Source organism: Nycticebus coucang, chromosome 14 (assembly GCF_027406575.1).
Source record: "Nycticebus coucang isolate mNycCou1 chromosome 14, mNycCou1.pri, whole genome shotgun sequence".
Classification (NCBI taxonomy): Eukaryota; Metazoa; Chordata; class Mammalia; order Primates; family Lorisidae; genus Nycticebus; species Nycticebus coucang.
In genome coordinates this window covers 82,760,606-82,778,069 of record NC_069793.1, presented here as the reverse complement: position 1 = coordinate 82,778,069, position 17,464 = coordinate 82,760,606, and positions in this window count along the sequence as shown.

Sequence of the window (17,464 nt, the reverse complement as noted above, 5' to 3'; positions counted from 1 at the left end):
TCAGACTATACTACAAATCAATAGTGATCAAAACAGCATGGTACTGGCACAAAAACAGAGAAGTAGATGTCTGGAACAGAATAGAGAACCAAGAGATGAATCCAGCTACTTACCATTATTTAATCTTTGACAAGCCAATTAAAAACATTCAGTGGGGAAAAGATTTCCTATTTAACAAATGATGCTGGGTGAACTGGCTGGCAACCTGTAGAAGACTAAAAGTGGACCCACACCTCTCACCATTAACTAAGATAGACTCTCACTGGATTAAAGATTTAAACCTAAGACATGAAACTTTAAAAATACTAGAAGAGAGTGCAGGGAAAACCCTTGAAGAAATTGGGTTGGGCGAGTTTTTTATGAGAAGGACCCCCCGGGCAATTGAAGCAGCTTCAAAAATACACTACTGGGACTTGATCAAACTAAAAAGCCTCTGCACAGCCAAGAACACAGTAAGTAAAGCAAGCAAACAGCCCTCAGAATGGGAGAAGATATTTGCAGGTTATGTCTCCGACAAACATTTAATAACCAGAATCCACAGAGAAATCAAACGCCTTGGCAAGAAAAGAACAAGGGATCCCATCGCTGGCTGGGCAAGGGACTTGAAGAGAAACTTCTCTGAAGAAGACAGGTGCACGGCCTTCAGACATATGAAAAAATGCTCATCATCTTTAATCATCAGAGAAATGCAAATCAAAACTACTTTGAGATATCATCTAACTCCAGTGAGAATAGCCTATATCACAAAATCCCAAGACCAGAGATGTTGGCCTGGATGTGGAGAAAAGGGAACACTTTTGCACTGCTGGTGGGAATGCAAATTAATACATTCCTTTTGGAAAGAGATATGGAGAACACTCAGAGATCTAAAAATAGATCTGCCATTCAATCCTGTAATCCCTCTACTGGGCATATACCCAGAAGACCAAAAATCACACCATAACAAAAATATTTGTACCAGAATGTTTATTGCAGCCCAATTCATAATTGCTAAGTCATGGAAAAAGCCCAAGTGCCCATCGATCCATGAATGGATTAATAAATTGTGGTATATGTACACCATGGAATATTATGCAGCCTTAAAAAAAGATGGAGACTTTACCTCTTTCATGTTTACATGGATGGAGCTGGAACATATTGTTCTTAGTAAAGTGTCTCAAGAATGGAAGAAAAAGTACTCAATGTACTCACCCTTATTATGAAACTAATGTAGGACCTTCACATGAAAGCTATAACCCAGTTACAACCTAAGAATAGGGAGAAGGGGGAAAAGGAGGGGAGGTAGGTGGAGGGAAAGGGATTAATGGGATTACACCTGCAGTGCATCTTACAAGGGTATATGTGAATCCTAGTAAGTGTGGAATGTAAAGGTCTCAGCAAAATAACTAAGAAAGTGCTATGAAAGCTATGTTAACTAGTGTGATGAAAATGTGTCAAACTATCTATGAACCAAGTGTATGGTGTCCCATGATCATATTAATGTACACAGCTATGATTTAATAAAAATTAAAAAAAGGAAAAAAAATAAAAATAAAAGATAATTTCAAAAAACAGATCATGCCAAATTCCATAGACATAGAAAAAGAAGAAATACTTTAAAATCATTCTACTTCATCTGAATACATCTGATATTAAAATTGGAAAAAAATATATTATCATAAAGGGAAATTACAAACATATTACATTTATAAATGAGGATGCAACATCCCAAACAACATATTAACAAATTGAATTAAATTAATGTTTGAGTAATGTACTTTGGTCAAAATTAAATCCCTATTGAATGCAATCCCTAGTAAAGCACCACTGTCATACTTTAAAGATCTGGAAAAAATAGTACTTTGTTTTATATGAAATCAGAAAAAAAAAACTCAAATAGCCAAGAGATTACTTAGAAATAAAAACAAATTAGTAGGAATCATGCTACCAGACTTCAGGCTACACTATTATAGTGATCAAACAGCATGGTACTGGCACAAAAATAGTTAGATGTATGGAACAGAATAGAGAACCAAGAGATGAATCCAGCTACTTACTGTTATTTGATCTTTGACAAGCCAATTAAAAACATTCAGTGGGGAAAAAATTCCCTATTTAAAAAATGGTGCTGGGTGAAATGGCTGGCAACCTGTAGAAGCCTGAAACTGGACCCACACCTTTCACCATTAACTAAGATAGACTCTCACTGGATTAAAGATTTAAACTTAAGTCATGAAACTATAAAAATACTAGAAGAGAGTGCAGGGAAAACCCTTGAAGAAATTGGCCTGGGCAAATACTTTATGAGGAGGGCAATTGAAGAAGCATCAAAAATACACTACTGGCACCTGATCAAACTAAAAAGCTTCTGCACAGCCAAGAACACAGTGAGTAAAGCAAGCAGACAGCCCCCAGAATGGGAGAAGATATTTGCAGGTTATGTCTCCAACAAAGGTTTAATAATTAGAATCCATAGAGAACTCAAATGTATTAGCAAGAAAAGAACAAGTGATCCCATCTTAGGGTGGGCAAGGGATTTGAAGAGAAACTTCTCTGAAGAAGACAGGGGCATGGCCTACAGACATATGAAAAAATGCTAATCATCTTTAATCATCAGAGAAATGCAAATCAAAACTACTTTTAGATATCATCTAACTCTAGTAAGATTAGCCCATATCACAAAATCCCAAGGTCAGAGATGTTGGCCTGGACGTGGAGAAAAGGGAACACTTCTGCACTGCTGGTGGGAATGCAAGCTAATATGTTCCTTTTGAAAAGAAGTTCGGAGAACACTTAAGGAACTAAAAGTAGACCTGCCATTCGATCCTGCAATTTCTCTACTAGGTGTATATCCAGGCGACCAAAAATCACTTTATAACAAAGATATTTGCACCAGAATGTTTATTGCAGCCCAATTCATAATTGCCAGATCACAGAAGAAACCCAAGTCTCCATTAACCCAGCAATGTATTAATAAACCGTGGTATATGTATATCATGGAATATTACGTAGCCTTAAAAAAAGATGGAGACTTTACCTCTTTTATGTTTACGTGATGGAGCTAGAACATATTCTTCTTAGTAAAGAATCTCAAGAATGGAAGTGAGGGTATCCAAGGTACTCAGTACTATTATGAAACCAATATATAATCACCCACACTTTCATGCAAAAGATAAAACACAACTATAGCCCAGAATGAAGGAGGAAAGAGGAGGGGAAGGGGAGTAGGAAGGCCAGGTAGAGGGAGGGTAATCGTTCGGACCTTAACTATGGTGCATATTGCAAGGGTACATGTCAAATCTACTAAGAATAGAATATAAATGTCTTAACACAATAATTAAGTAAGTGAGGTGAAAGCTATGGTAACCAGTTTGATGTAAGCATTCCAAATTACATATAAAATCAGCACACTGTACACCATAAATACATTAATATACACAGTTATGATTTAATAAAAAAAGAAGAAAACAAACAAACAGAAAAGAATTTAAAAAAAATCAGCAGAGCACCTAGCACTACTGCATTCTTATGAATCCAGTTCTCTGTCCCCCAACCACCCCCTTCACCTGGTACCTAGTAAACAATTGATGCATGTTTATTGAATGAATTTGAAAAGGTCTTCTCCTAAAGGAACACAGTCATTTATGCTCTTACAAAGGCCTGCAAACTAAAGCTTAGACAGTGCTGCACACATTGGAGACACTTGATAAATGTTTGTGCGATGCATGAATTTACAGTCTATTTACGAGAAACTCAGCCTCCGCGGGTTTTGCTGTCCATAGGAAGTTCTGCCACAAAGGCTTGCCCAGTGCTTCACACTTAGTACACATTAATTCATTCTCCGCTGATTGATTTCTAAGTCAAGCAGATGTAAGGACCCAATTTAAATAACAGATTTTCCTCAACTAAATCACTTCCCTATGTAAGGAAAGCAATCATTGTAACAGTGAATTTTTAATATCTTTCTTTTTTTTTTTTTTTTTTTTGCAGTTTCTGGCTGGGGCTGGGTTTGAACCCACCACCTCCGGTGTATGGGGCCGGCGCCCAACTCCTTTGAGCCACAGGCACCACCCAATATCTCTTTTTAATAATTAGATTTCCAAAACAAAAAAGTCATCCTTCTAGTTATTTGAGTTAACTTTTCCCTTAGTCTGGGGAGTTAAATTGTGATCATTATTTTTAGGAGTTGATATCATCCATGTTCCACTGGTAATATTCTTACTAATGATTGTCGGCCATGCCCTTGCGTTCATCTTAGTGTATCAAACGGATCTAACATGGTATCTGTCTCACAGGTGCTGGCAAGAATGACAGGAACACCAACATGACCATCAGGTTTCTTCCTTAAATTGGAAAATACGATTTATGTAACAAATTTTCTAAACCTTCTGCAGAGTGAGAAAAATCTATGCCTGGCAAAGATAATTTAGCGGATAGAATCAGATATAAATCTTACCCAAAAAAAAATGAAAAGAAAGAAACTACATGCTTAGAATCATTGTCTCCAAGAAAGAGCTGACATAAACCTTGAAGAGCCTTATTAATAATGCCCACATGTTCCTTGAAACATTCAAGACGGTAGTGGGAAAGAATGCTCTGCACTGGCTGTTAATACAACTGGCAGGAGAGGGAATTTTATTGCCTCTGGGTGACTGTGGGGCTCACTGCAAAAGGTTCTTCCTACAACCAGAGGAATTAAATTAGTTGTTTCAAGAGTTCTCAAAAGCCTCTGGAATGTGTTATTGGGTCCATGTTACGTATCACAATTCATGTAGGCACTCCAATATTTTCAGCTATATGTGAAAAAATAATCTAATGTGGCTATATAAATTAGCCAATTTGAAGATGGCTGTGACAAACTCAGAAAGTCATATTATGCCTTCCAGAGGTCACAGGATTGTGGGAGGACTGAGGCTTTAACATACATAACTAGACAGGCAACTCCACGTGGGCAGTGCTGAGTAAAATGACAAAGGGAGAAATAAAAGATATGGAGAGAGAGAACATTCAGCTATGGCTCAAGAAGGCTTTCCCCAGCAGTGGAATTTAAGCTGAGCAGGAAGAATGAGGACACTTAGGCCATGTGGAGATGAAAGACAAGCTTTCCAGGAATAGGATACACTTTAGCAACCAATAAAGGAGAGATGAAAGGATAGGAAGGTGGAAGAGAAATAAGCTTTATTTGGCTAAAGTGTATTTTCATGAAAAACGTGAAAAATAAGGCTGGAAAGGGAGTTAGGGGAAATGGCGAAGCCTGATGTTAAAACCCTCCAGGGCTCCATGCTCAGACCACTCCCCGTCCATCTGCAGGAGAACGTCCTCCGTGCACAGCACCCCAACCTTTCAGTGATGGCTTTCTCCTCAGTGACAGCGACACCGAAATGTTACATGTGGAGACAGTGGAAACATGAACACAAGCCTCAGGTATCAGAAGACTCAGAGCACGGACTAGAAATAGGAGAGAATTCTGTTTTTCTGGAAAAGCAATGATTCTCAAACTATGTCAATACATAAAACTTTAAACAAAATCTTAGGAGGAAATCCAATAAGCAGAAAGGAGCTGCTGTTTGAAACTAGGTTGGGAATTCAAAGGCTCACCTACTCCCCGCCTTCTCCTGACAGCAGCCTCTGAGGAGGTTGGCAAGGAGGAACAATGAATGATCTGTGACCCTTCTGTTGCCTCTGGAATACAGTTTATATAAAGCACGGCTTTGGAGCAAAGGATGTGTAACAGAGTTGCAGGAAATAGGAGTTTGGATCAAAAGAAGGGCCTGGACTGTCAGGTTACCCGTTTGGTTCTTATTCTGTAAGGAATAACCAGCCACTGAGACGTGGGAGGTAATGAAACTTGAGTAAGAGAAGGGATAGTCAGAATGGAATAGTGACAGGGACACATCATTCAGAAAGACTCAGCAGAATTTAGCAAGTGATTGACATGGAAGTCAGGGGTAAGGGAGAAGTCTCCCAAAGCAGGACTTCAGCTGGGTGACTGAAGTCATTGGAAAAAGATAACGACAGGCTTGAAAAGAAAGATGTCCTGGGGTGTCAGCCTGCTGCCCACAGGCCACATGCAGATTATTTGAGGACTGTTTTGCTTATCTGAGGTACTTGTCTGAGATATTGTGAAAAATAATATACATAGACCTTTTGTTTTGCTCATCTGCTTTCATTACTGTTTGTGTATTTATTGTAAGGCCCAAGACAACTCTTATTCTTCCAATGGGCAACAGAAAAGAAAAAAGGTTGGACAGCCCTGGACACATTGCCTGGCATAGGCCAGCCATAGAGATGAAGGTGGCTAACGGCAAACCCGATGGATGACACAGGAAATTAATAAATGTGGTGAATTCAGGTCAAAAAGCTCAGAAGCTACTATTCTCAGTATGTATGCAGACCCATAAAATACAGATGCTATATAGATAAAATATTGGAGCATAAGACAGAGGAAAGCACTGATAGAGGAACCTTTATATAAAAGTTGCTCCTTCTGGTAGCCTTTTTTTTGAATTATGGACTTCTTCAGACTTAAGCCTGTTTTTTCATACATTTCTTCTTTCATTCAACCTTTATTAATTAATTAGCAATTGGGTTTTAGGCATAGTGCTAGATCCTGTATATAATAAAAATATTTGATGTCGATCCTTGGAGGCAGCACGGTGCAGAAGAAAGAGCAAAGAGAATAAAAGAGACACCTGGAGTTGAGTTCTAATTCCATTTCTAAATACCTACAACCATTTGGCTGGGTTAATCAACACCTCTGTAAAACAGGATTTAAATCTAGAGCTCGGGAAGAGTCTAGACCAGAGGTACAAATCATGAGGCAGAATGAGATACATCTAGGAAGCACATAGGCAGAGAAGAAATTAGTACAAATTATGAAGCTGTGGGGCCTAAATATACTAGCCCTCCCTCACCTCTGTTAGCTGACACATGGCTGAACTGTTCAGAGTAGTTATTACCTATGCCAGTGGTAGGGCCAGATGGTAGTACCCAGCACCTTAGTACTGGTAGACTATAACAAGGTATACACTGGATCTCTGAGCCTCCTGAATTTCTTCACCTATGTGGTAGGTATAACATTACTAACCCAGAGGGTTATCATCAGGATGCAATAAGACAACATACATACCTAAAGCATTGAATACAGGTTTGGCAGATAAGGAGCACATGACAGCTCACCTTGTAGGGCGCTGCTTCCTAGCTTGGAGGCAAAGAGAATCTCTTCCCCTGATCATAGGCTGTAGCCCAGGCAGGCAGGCCTTCCCCTGCAGAAGGAGGAGCCCTTGAAAGACTGTCTGAGGCTGGGGAATTTAGAGATGTTACTGGATCCCAAACAGTAGCACTGGAGCTGAAAAGTCACGAGGAGATGGGATGAATTCCCAAAGGGCCCTTCTGTCCTCAGCCCTAGATTGAAAGCCCAGCCAGTAGCTCTGACTCTCAGCTTCTGGGAGGTAGCAGCACCTGCTGGGCACCCTGTTTTCTCCAGGCCCTCCTCTATCATGTCTACCACATGCAAAGAAAGGGAAAACTCTACTTTCAGGCATCTTTTTCTTTCTTTTCTTTTGTTTTGTGTTCAGAATGGAGAACAACTAATCACTCTATCTTATCCTTCATTGCAGACCTTAATTTCTGAAGGATCTCTCTGTTAAGGATGCCTGTCCTGTCCTTACAGCAAACAAAACAAGGGGGTGGATGTTTCCACTTCATGGCATTCCAGGCAATGCTTTTTTCTTTTTCTTTTTTTTTTTTTTCCAGAGTGAGCTCTATTCCACTGATACGATAATAGAGATAATAGCTTAAGATTTCAGTCCCAGTTGAATTTATACTATATGAACCAGAACTGAGGTTCAGAAACAGAACATAAGTCAAGGTCATATATAAAGAGGTCAACTTCTGAGTGAAGAATGGGCTATGTAATGACTCCAGTGATGCCTTTGGTCCCCATTCTCAATCTACCCAGAGATGTCTAGACGAGTGGAGACTCAAAGCAGGAAATTCATTGGTTTGTCAGTAACCAGTTCAGTCCTCTTTGTTGTTGTTTTTCATTAGACACAAGTGGGGCTACTGAAGTGAGGGACACAAGAAGTGTGAAGTCATTGATTTATGTGCATCATAGTAGCACATTTTCATCCATATAGATAAGGCTGTTGACTAGTAAATATTTGAAAACCATTGTGGTAATAGGAAAAGAGAGGCCATTGTTACAATCTACTTTCCTTTTTCACTGACTGCATGAACTTGGATAGGTCATCTGGATCTAATTTACTAAGCTTGAAAAAGAATAAAGTTTCTAGGCAATCATAGATGAGAAAGTGATATTTTGCTACCGTAGCAAAGGATCTAGAAAAATAATTGAGCTGTAAAAACTTCTGCAAATTCAGAAATAGAAGAGAGATTATAGAAAGATTGGGGCAGAGGGAAAAACTAAGAAACATTTTGATTTTATGGAGAAAAAATAATTGTATTCATTATAGTTCACATGACTATATGTTTCGAGACAGCTGAGGCATTCCAAGTTTCTGCCTGTTTCCTAGCTTTGTTATTCACTATTCCATCTTTCACTGTCAATAAACATTCCAATTTGGATGACAAATTATATGGTCAAATTAATTAGGGTCACAATTAAAAACCCATAATTATGAGGCATAGTAGTTATATTCCAGGGTTTGGTTAACTAAAATCTCTTTCCTCTTCCTCAGTATTGTCCTTCAATTTTAACATAATTTACTTGTAGCTTTTCTTACCAAGTGTAATATTCTATATTTCTATCCTCCTCCCAAATGTTGCCTTCACACTCCTAGTCTATGTCAGTTTAGAGTTTTATAATTATCTTTTAATGTAAAAAAAAAAGTTTAAGTGGGTAACTTTTTTTTTTGGTAGAGACAGACTCTCACTATATTGCCCTCGGTAGAGTGCTGTTGCGTCACCCAGCTCACAGCAACCTCCAACTCCTGGGCTTATGTGATTCTCTTGCCTCAGCCTCCTGAGTAGCTGGGACTGCAGGCACCTGTCACAACATCTGGCTATTTTTTTGTTGCAGTTCAGCTGGGCCGGGTTTCAACCCACCACCCTCGGTATACGGGGCCAGCGCCCTACCCACTGAGCCACAGGGGCCACCCTAAGTAGGCAACGTTTTTATGGTCAGTTATTAAATTTTATCAATCTCTGTGTTCATCACATTATTCTATTCCTTCTCTTTGGTAAGATTTATAATTTAGCCTCTAATAATTCTTCAAGTGAGAGATTGTGGGTTTGGTCTTTGTATGCCGAAAAAAATGTCTGCACTTTCACTCCTTCTATAATGATAACTTGACTAGGTATAAAATTATAGACTAAAAATTAAATTTTCTCAGCACTTTTATGATAGTTCTCTATTTTCTTTTCAAATCCATTCTTCCTTATCTAAAATCTTACCCTTTGTCCAATAGCTATTTCTTAGATGAAAATCTTTCCTTTTTATTTGATAGCTTTTATTTTTTGATAGTCTTTAATATCGTTTCTTCATCCTTGACATTTTAAATTTGTATTACTTTGACTTGAAATTGATGTATTTTTGTTGATTCTACTTGGTACTCAGTGTGTTTTATGATTTGAGAACATGTGTTTCCCTTTCTCTCCATCATTCACATGTGAAATTGTTGGGTTTTCTTATTATTTTATCTTTGTTTTTATTTCTACATTCCCTCTGTGATAACTTCACAGTCTTAACTATTATATGGTAGGAACTATCCAGTCCTGCAGGAGCCCATGTTTAAGTAAGATCTTACAATGGTAATTCAGGATTCCTACCCAAAATGAGTCTAGAAATCTTGTATATAGTAGTCAAGACTCTGGACAGATTATTTCAATCACTAGCCTACATTAGAAAGCAGTGCAGTTTAAGAAGTCTGCTAAATCATGAAATAAAAACAATTTAACAAACTCATAACATGATGCCAGGGAATATTCTCACTACCCAAAGCATCCCTAACATTCACGTCACTGCATTGTAGATGTACAGAGATTGTGCTCTACGAACTCACATGTGTGCAGGTGTTTACTACAATGTACAAGTTTAAAATGTTAGTTCTTAAATTAAAATATTAGGCTAAAAACATTAGTTAATGTTGCAGAAATAAAGGAGCCTACAAAATTTCACTTTAATGAAAAAAAGTAAAGATGCTGCCTACACCAGGGGAATAGTTCATCCTGGTGAAACAAGAAACAAGAATAGACAATACTATCACCAGTGTTAACAAACACATGCTCAAGACATCATTGGTTATGACAAAAACTTCACATGAAAAGACTATTTTAATGTAGAAGATATGAGGAGGTAGCTAATAAGCTTGTGCTATTGTCTTTGAATAGACTGAGAATTATTAGATGGTTTTTTGTCTCCTAACATTTTATTTTTACTTCTTCACCATAAACTAGTGGGAATTTGCCCTTCATGTTAATGCAATGCTAAAAAATAATGCTTTTATACTGCTCAATATATCCTGTTGTTGTTTTTTTATTTCTTAAGTATACATCTACCTTGATAAAAGCATTTTTAACTACCCAAGTGTATCTGATGTTTCTTGAACACCACTGAAAGCCCTCTCAGCTTCATCTCTCATTCCAGCCACCACAGCAACAATCAGGTTTCACAGGCTTTAATCACCTGGAGTCCCTTCCCCCACTCCCAGCTCATTCACATATTTATAATCCAGAAGTGCAGGAGATTTACCACCATATGGGGATGACGTTGATGAATAGGGAGAGAAGCTGATGGATAAATGTTTCTTCTTTCTTCCCTTGGATGGATGATTATGGACATATTTCTCTGCAGAGGATTAAGCAACCAGTCAGCCATAACAGTGGCCATTGTCCTGGCTTGCTTTCTTCCACTTTCATTCTCTTCCTCCCTCCTTTCTGCTCCCAGGATCATATTCTCAAATAAACCACATGCCTTCTAGCTTTTAACTTGCGTTCTTTTTCTTTATTTTTTTTTTTTCAGGGAAACTTACACTGAGATATAGATACTTTTTAAGAACCTAACCATTGAGTACATGGATAGAAGATTTCAAAGCTATAAACCATTTAATGAGTCCATTTCTTTCCAATTATAAAGTTAAATTATGCCTATTATTATTGTATTAGAAATAAGAGTCTCTCACCATTTCTAATCTGATGGCTTTTTGCACTGTATTGGACATTAAATGCCTGCCATTAAACACTTTAAATAGGATTGAACTGATCTGCCTCAAATCAAAGCACCTGCACGTTCCACTAGTCTCGAGCATTAGAGAAAATGCCGGGAAAGGCTTTTCAGTAAGAAAACAAAGATCCATTAATGAATTGACTATACTAACAGGTTTTTGCAAGGGTTTGGAAATACAAACATGAAACAGAAGCTGTCTCTGCCCTCACTGAGGTCATATTATGCTAGGAGAAACAGATTTACACACACACACACATATACATACACACACATGAGTGGTGTGTTAAATATAGTTACTTACATGGTATATAAACATAATTTTATTCTATAGAGAATGAATATAGAAATAAGCAATACTTAGGAGGCTCATTCCCTACCAAACAAGACCTTATCTGTATAAGGTCTTTATCTTAACTTCTTTGAGTCCCATTATTCTGAACTGTTAAATAGAAAGAATTATAATCACTATTTCTGTGAAGATGCAAAGAGACAATATGTGAAAAGTTTTTGGCATGAAATATATGGCAGCTACTGTTCTTGCTCATCATTATATCATTTTCTTTATCATTAATAATAAATTTCATTAATGTAAATTAACAGGATCATGAATTCAACAAATGTTTGAGTACCTACCCAGTCGCAGGCACTGTGACAAGCAATACAACACAAGCAAGAAAATAAAAACAGTTAAAAGAAATAAGGTGGGTTGTTCAGTAGAAAGAGATGTGGGGAAAGCTAAATGGGGGCTTTAAGAGGCAGCAGCAATCCTAGCATTGTGTTTATAGGACAGGTGGGCTCAGCCATGCTCCAGATCGTTGACAGATACACAGCGTGGGAGACTCAGAATTCTCATCTGAGGTTAGACCTCCAGAGCCTGTCATTTGTAGAAAGAAGAGCACCCCCACCAATCCAGGATTCCTTGACGATGACACCATTGTTGTTTTATTGGCTTCTCTGCTCCAGAAAGTGTTGAGTTATTAGTCACCCAAGCAGAGCTATTTAGCTGCCTTTCCTTTTTGCTCTGTTGTCTGTTTTCTGTCATTATGTACATTCAATTAAGATGGATATCTGTACTGAGAGAATCTGAGTTCTCACCAAGCCCCGAAGAGAAATCACTCACAGGAACCAAAGTACTATGGCTCCATTATGTTCTGAGGGCAAACAGCAGCTGAATGATGAATTGTGTACTCTATTATTTTGTGGTTGTAGTTAAATATATGTCAAATGATAGTTCAGACGAGACTCAGCAGAAACATGTCAGTAACCAATGCAAACAAGACTGCTTCTTTATGAAGGGATGGATGTCCTTACCTCCTTTTCCATTTTATTTTATTCATGGTGATTGTCTCTAAGATTTACTCTTATTTAGGCTTATTAGAATTAACATGATTTATTTCTGCCTTGATAAATTATGTTGAATTAATCCTTTTTGACAGTGCTGAGAACCAAATATTGGATGAGCTACTTAATCACAAGCCCTGTCAGAGCCCAAATGCACTCCAGACGTCCTAATAAAAAAAAAAAAATTGTGAGAACAAGGAGGATGCTGACAAAACAGATTAACTGCGCCCAGAGACATTTGAGAAATACCCTCCTCAGGGTGTGATTCATATCTCTGAAGTACATCTAGAAAAACAGTGTGTTTGGAATTTGTCATTATAAACTAGGATAGCATATTCACTAACAAATGCAGGTTTGAGGAGACCTAAAGCTTATGACATTTGGGAAGGGTGGGAGAGGTACATTTTGAAAAAAATATTTAAAAATAGAAATAGAAATCAGGTACAAAATTCAATATGGATTTAAACTAAAGAAAAAAATCATAATAAATTGAAAAAATTTTTAACTTGAAAAATACCACAAAAATTATCACATTCAGAAAAATAACATGTTTACTAAGTGACTTTCTGGTCCACTTTTAAAATACCTTCTTCATACTTTTATTTTGCTTCTTACCCTTTCATTACTTCCTCATATGATAATTTCAGATTATCATTCCTTTTTATATTCTTTTGAGACAGTCGCACTCTGTTCCTCAGGCTAGAGTGCCATGGCATCACCCTAGGTCACAGCAACCTCAAACTTCTGGGTTCAAGTAATCCTCCCGCGTCAGCCTCCTACATAGCTGGAAACACAGGTACTCACCACAATGCCCAGCTAATTTTTCGATTTTTAGTAGAGATGGGGTTTTGTTCTTTCTGGTCTAGAACTCCTAAGCTCAAGAAATCCTCCTGCCTCGGCCTTCTAGAGTGCTAGAATTACGGGCATGAGCCACCAAACTTGGCCCATTCTTTGTTAAAAAAATAATAATTAATTTCTAGAATGATTAATCAAATAGTGTCTTATATTACAATAGTTTTATACAGACATCAATGAGAACTGACCCCTCTTTTTACAATACTACATGTCTGATAATTGGAAGAACATTCCACAGACCAACTTTCAGCTCCTTTCAGTAGCCCCTGTCCACATAATTCCTGGTCAAATAAGACATATTCATACTGGGGTGTGACATCTAACCCTGCACCTTTATGTCACAATGCTGGACACAGTAACTGTTAGGAATATTCCTGGAAGCCATTTCTATGCCAGGATGGTTTGCACTGACTTCATTCATGGAAGTGGCTATTTTTATGAAAGACCTATTGGCATCCTTCAGAATACCAGTGGCGATTATTAGTTTAGAGTCCTCATGTGGCATCTAGAGCTCCCTATTCTCTCCTGAGTATGTAATATAATTTTCAGCCTCAGCATTTAAATTCAGATCCCTTAACTTCTTCATTGGCATTTGTGGTCTCTTCTGCATTTGTCCAAATCCTTTGTAACTTGAAAAACTAAGAAATGAGAACAGGGCCCTCCTAAGCATAGTGTCCCTACTGCATGTGACAGGATTGCTCAATGGTCGACATGCAGGTCAGAGTACACATTTCTGCCAGTTACACCAGATATCATCATTGAAAGGACATTAAGAAAGTATTGTTGTTAAAAGCACACTCTTCGGGGTAACAGCTTCCCTGCAACTTGGCACAGTGAGTTGAGGAGATAAGATGCCAGGCATCTCTGACTGGTGGGATCTGCCTAAAATCATCCATTTGAGGATACAGGAAATCAGCAAGGGACTTCTGGACCCCAATAGGAAGACAAAAACAGTGGAAAACTGGCAAGTGGTTGAGTGTGTTCAATTGACCTAATCCTGCCGGCAGCCATAAGTACAAGCAGCAGTGAGACTGCAAACTGGAAAGGCCTTACCTATGAACTGTTCTGGTGTTTTTGGACTTTGCACTCAGTTGAACTGCCTTGGGGAGAGCTTGAGCAGGGGTGCAGAGAATTTTGGGCATTGTCTAGGGCCCAGAGCTAATAGTGTTCAGCTGTGGGCAGCAGGAAGCCATTGTGAGATAATTGCCCCCAGGAAGCTCCACCCTCAGGGTCGCAGAGCAAGGATCGGGTGGGAGCTAGTAATCTAGTGACTGAGCAGCCTAAAGGTGGGGACCGAGCTGCCTTACAGCCTTAACCCTCAAGGGCAGAGTGAGAACAGTTTTGGCACACTGGAGCCTTGGGCTGTTGTCCTGGTAGAGTGCTGTGGCATCATAGCTCATAGCAACCTCAAACTCCTGGGCTTGGCACCGCCCGGACCTCCATAAGAGCTGCACTGCGACACCCAACACATGACCCGCGCCTGCCAGGCCTCCGCATGCCCTGACAAGGAACTACGAAAGCCACACAACCCTGTGGCCTCCCTCCTGTACCCTCCCTGCCTCCAAGCCAGGGACTCTGATAGCCACATGCCCTCCAGAGCCATCCCTGCCTCTGCGCAGAGCCTTTCTCCTAGCCAGAGACTGCTGGAGCCTTGGGCTCACTGTGCCAAAGTCACTGGGCACCAGGCACTCCCAGAACCATGTGCACCACTTCACACCCTGTTGCTGGATCTGGGTGTGTCACACTCCAGAGCTGCTTCCACAACCAGAACTCCCTGGCTGGGGCAGCCCCAGAGGAACTACACAGGGTCACTCCCTACAAAGATCCAGAAACAATAGAGTGATCCCACTGGGGTCTAATCTTGAAGAGACACCTCCCCAACTCTGAGGAGGGCAAGAGGCAACTGTGAAAAACAATAATGAGGCAAAATCAACAGAAAAACTCTGCTAATATGAATAATCAGAGTAGACAAACTCACCCAAGGATCAATGGGGTGGACACAGCACAAGATCTCATGCACAAACAAATAGGTGAGATGTCAGAAATCAAATTCAGAATCTGGATAGCAAATAAGATTGAATTAGAATTCCAAGCAGTAACCCAAAAGATATCTCAAGAATTCAATGAATTCAAAGACTAAATGACCAAAGACTTTGGCACATTGAGACAAGACGTTGCAGCCCTCAAAGATCTAAGAAACACAGTAGAATCCCTCAGTAACAGAATGGAGCAAGCAGAAGAAACGATTTCAGACATTGAATACAAAGCTTTCGAAAGCTCCCAAACTCTCAAAGAGGAAGAGAAATGGAGGGCAAAAACAGATCACTCTCTCAGAGAGCTCTGGGATAATTAGAAGAAAAACAACATTCGTCTTACAGGGATCCCCGAAAGAGATGAAGTGGCCTGACAAGGCACAAAGTCTCTTCTCCATGAGATTATGAAGAAGAACTACCCAGACATGTGAAGAGATTCTGAAATTCAGATAGCAGACAGTTTCAGAACCCCAGCATGACTCTACCAAAATAAGACATCCCCCACACACATCATAATCAATTTCACTAAAGTTAATACGCATAATCAATGTCACTAAAGTTAATATGAAGGAGAAATTTCTGAAAGCAGCCAGATGAAAGAAAACAATCACTTGCAAGGGCAAGAATATTAGAATAACTGCAGATCTCTCTGCTGAAAACTTTCAAGCTAGAAGAGAATGGTCATCAACTTTTAATCTCCTAAAACAAAATAACTTTCAACCCAGAAACCTGTACCCAGCTAAACTGAGTTTCATTTATGATGGAGAAATCAAATACTTTAATGACATTCACATGTTGAAGAAATTTGCATTAACTAAACCAGCTCTTCAGGATATTCTCAAACCTATCCTCCATAAAGACCAGCATAATCCTCCACCCCAAAAGTAAATCCACCCAGAAAATTTTGATCAAATTCCAACTTCCATAGTCGTAAAAGGATTAAAAATGTCCACCAGACTCTCAAAAGGTTTATCAATATTTTCAATTAATGTGAATGGCTTAAATTGTCCTCTAAAGAGGCACAGTTTGGCTGACTGGATACAAAAACTCAACCAGATATCTGTGGCATAGAAGAATCGCATCTTACATTAAAAGACAAATATAGACTCAAGGTGAAGGGATGGTCATCTATAATCCAGGCAAATGGAAAGCAGAAAAAAGCAGGCATTTCAATCCTATTTGCAGACACAATAGGCTTTAAACCAACCAAAATAAGAAAGGATAAGGATGGACTCTTCATATTTGTTAAAGGTAATGCTCAATATAATGAGATTTCAATTATTAATATTTATGCACCCAACCATAACACACCTAAATTTATAAGAGAAACTCTTAACAGACATGAGCAACTTGATTTCCCCCAGTTCCATAGTAGTCAGAGATTTTAACACCCCTTTAGCAGTGCTGGATAAATCCTCAAAAAGAAGCTAAACAGAGAAATTTTACATTTAAACTTAACCATTCAACATCTGGACATAACAGACATCTAAAGAACATTTTAACCAAACAAAACTGAATACACATTCTTATCATCAGCCCACAGAACATACTCCAAAATCGACCACATCCTAGGCCACAACCTCAGCAAATTTTAAAAAAATAGAAATTATTCCTTGCATCTTCTCAAACCATCATGGAATAAAAGTTGAACTCAATAACAACAGGAACCTGCATACCCATACAAAAACATGGAAGCTAAACAACCTTATGCTGAAAGATAGATGGGTTATAGACAGATTAAGAAGAAAATCACCGAATTTTTGGAACAAAACAACAATCAAGACATGAATTACCAGAACCTCTGGGATACTGCAAAGGCAGTCCTAAGAGGGAAATTTATAGCATTGCAAGCCTTCCTAAAGAAAATGGAAAGAGAGGAAGTTAATAACTTAATGGGACATCTCAAGCAACTGGAGAAAGAAGAACACTCCAACCCGAAACCCACCAGAAGAAAAGTAATAACCAAAATCAGAGCAGAATTAAATGAAATCGAAAACGAATGATACAACAGATCAATAAATCGAAAAGTTAGTTTTTTGAAAAGATCAATAAAATAGATAAACCTTCGGCC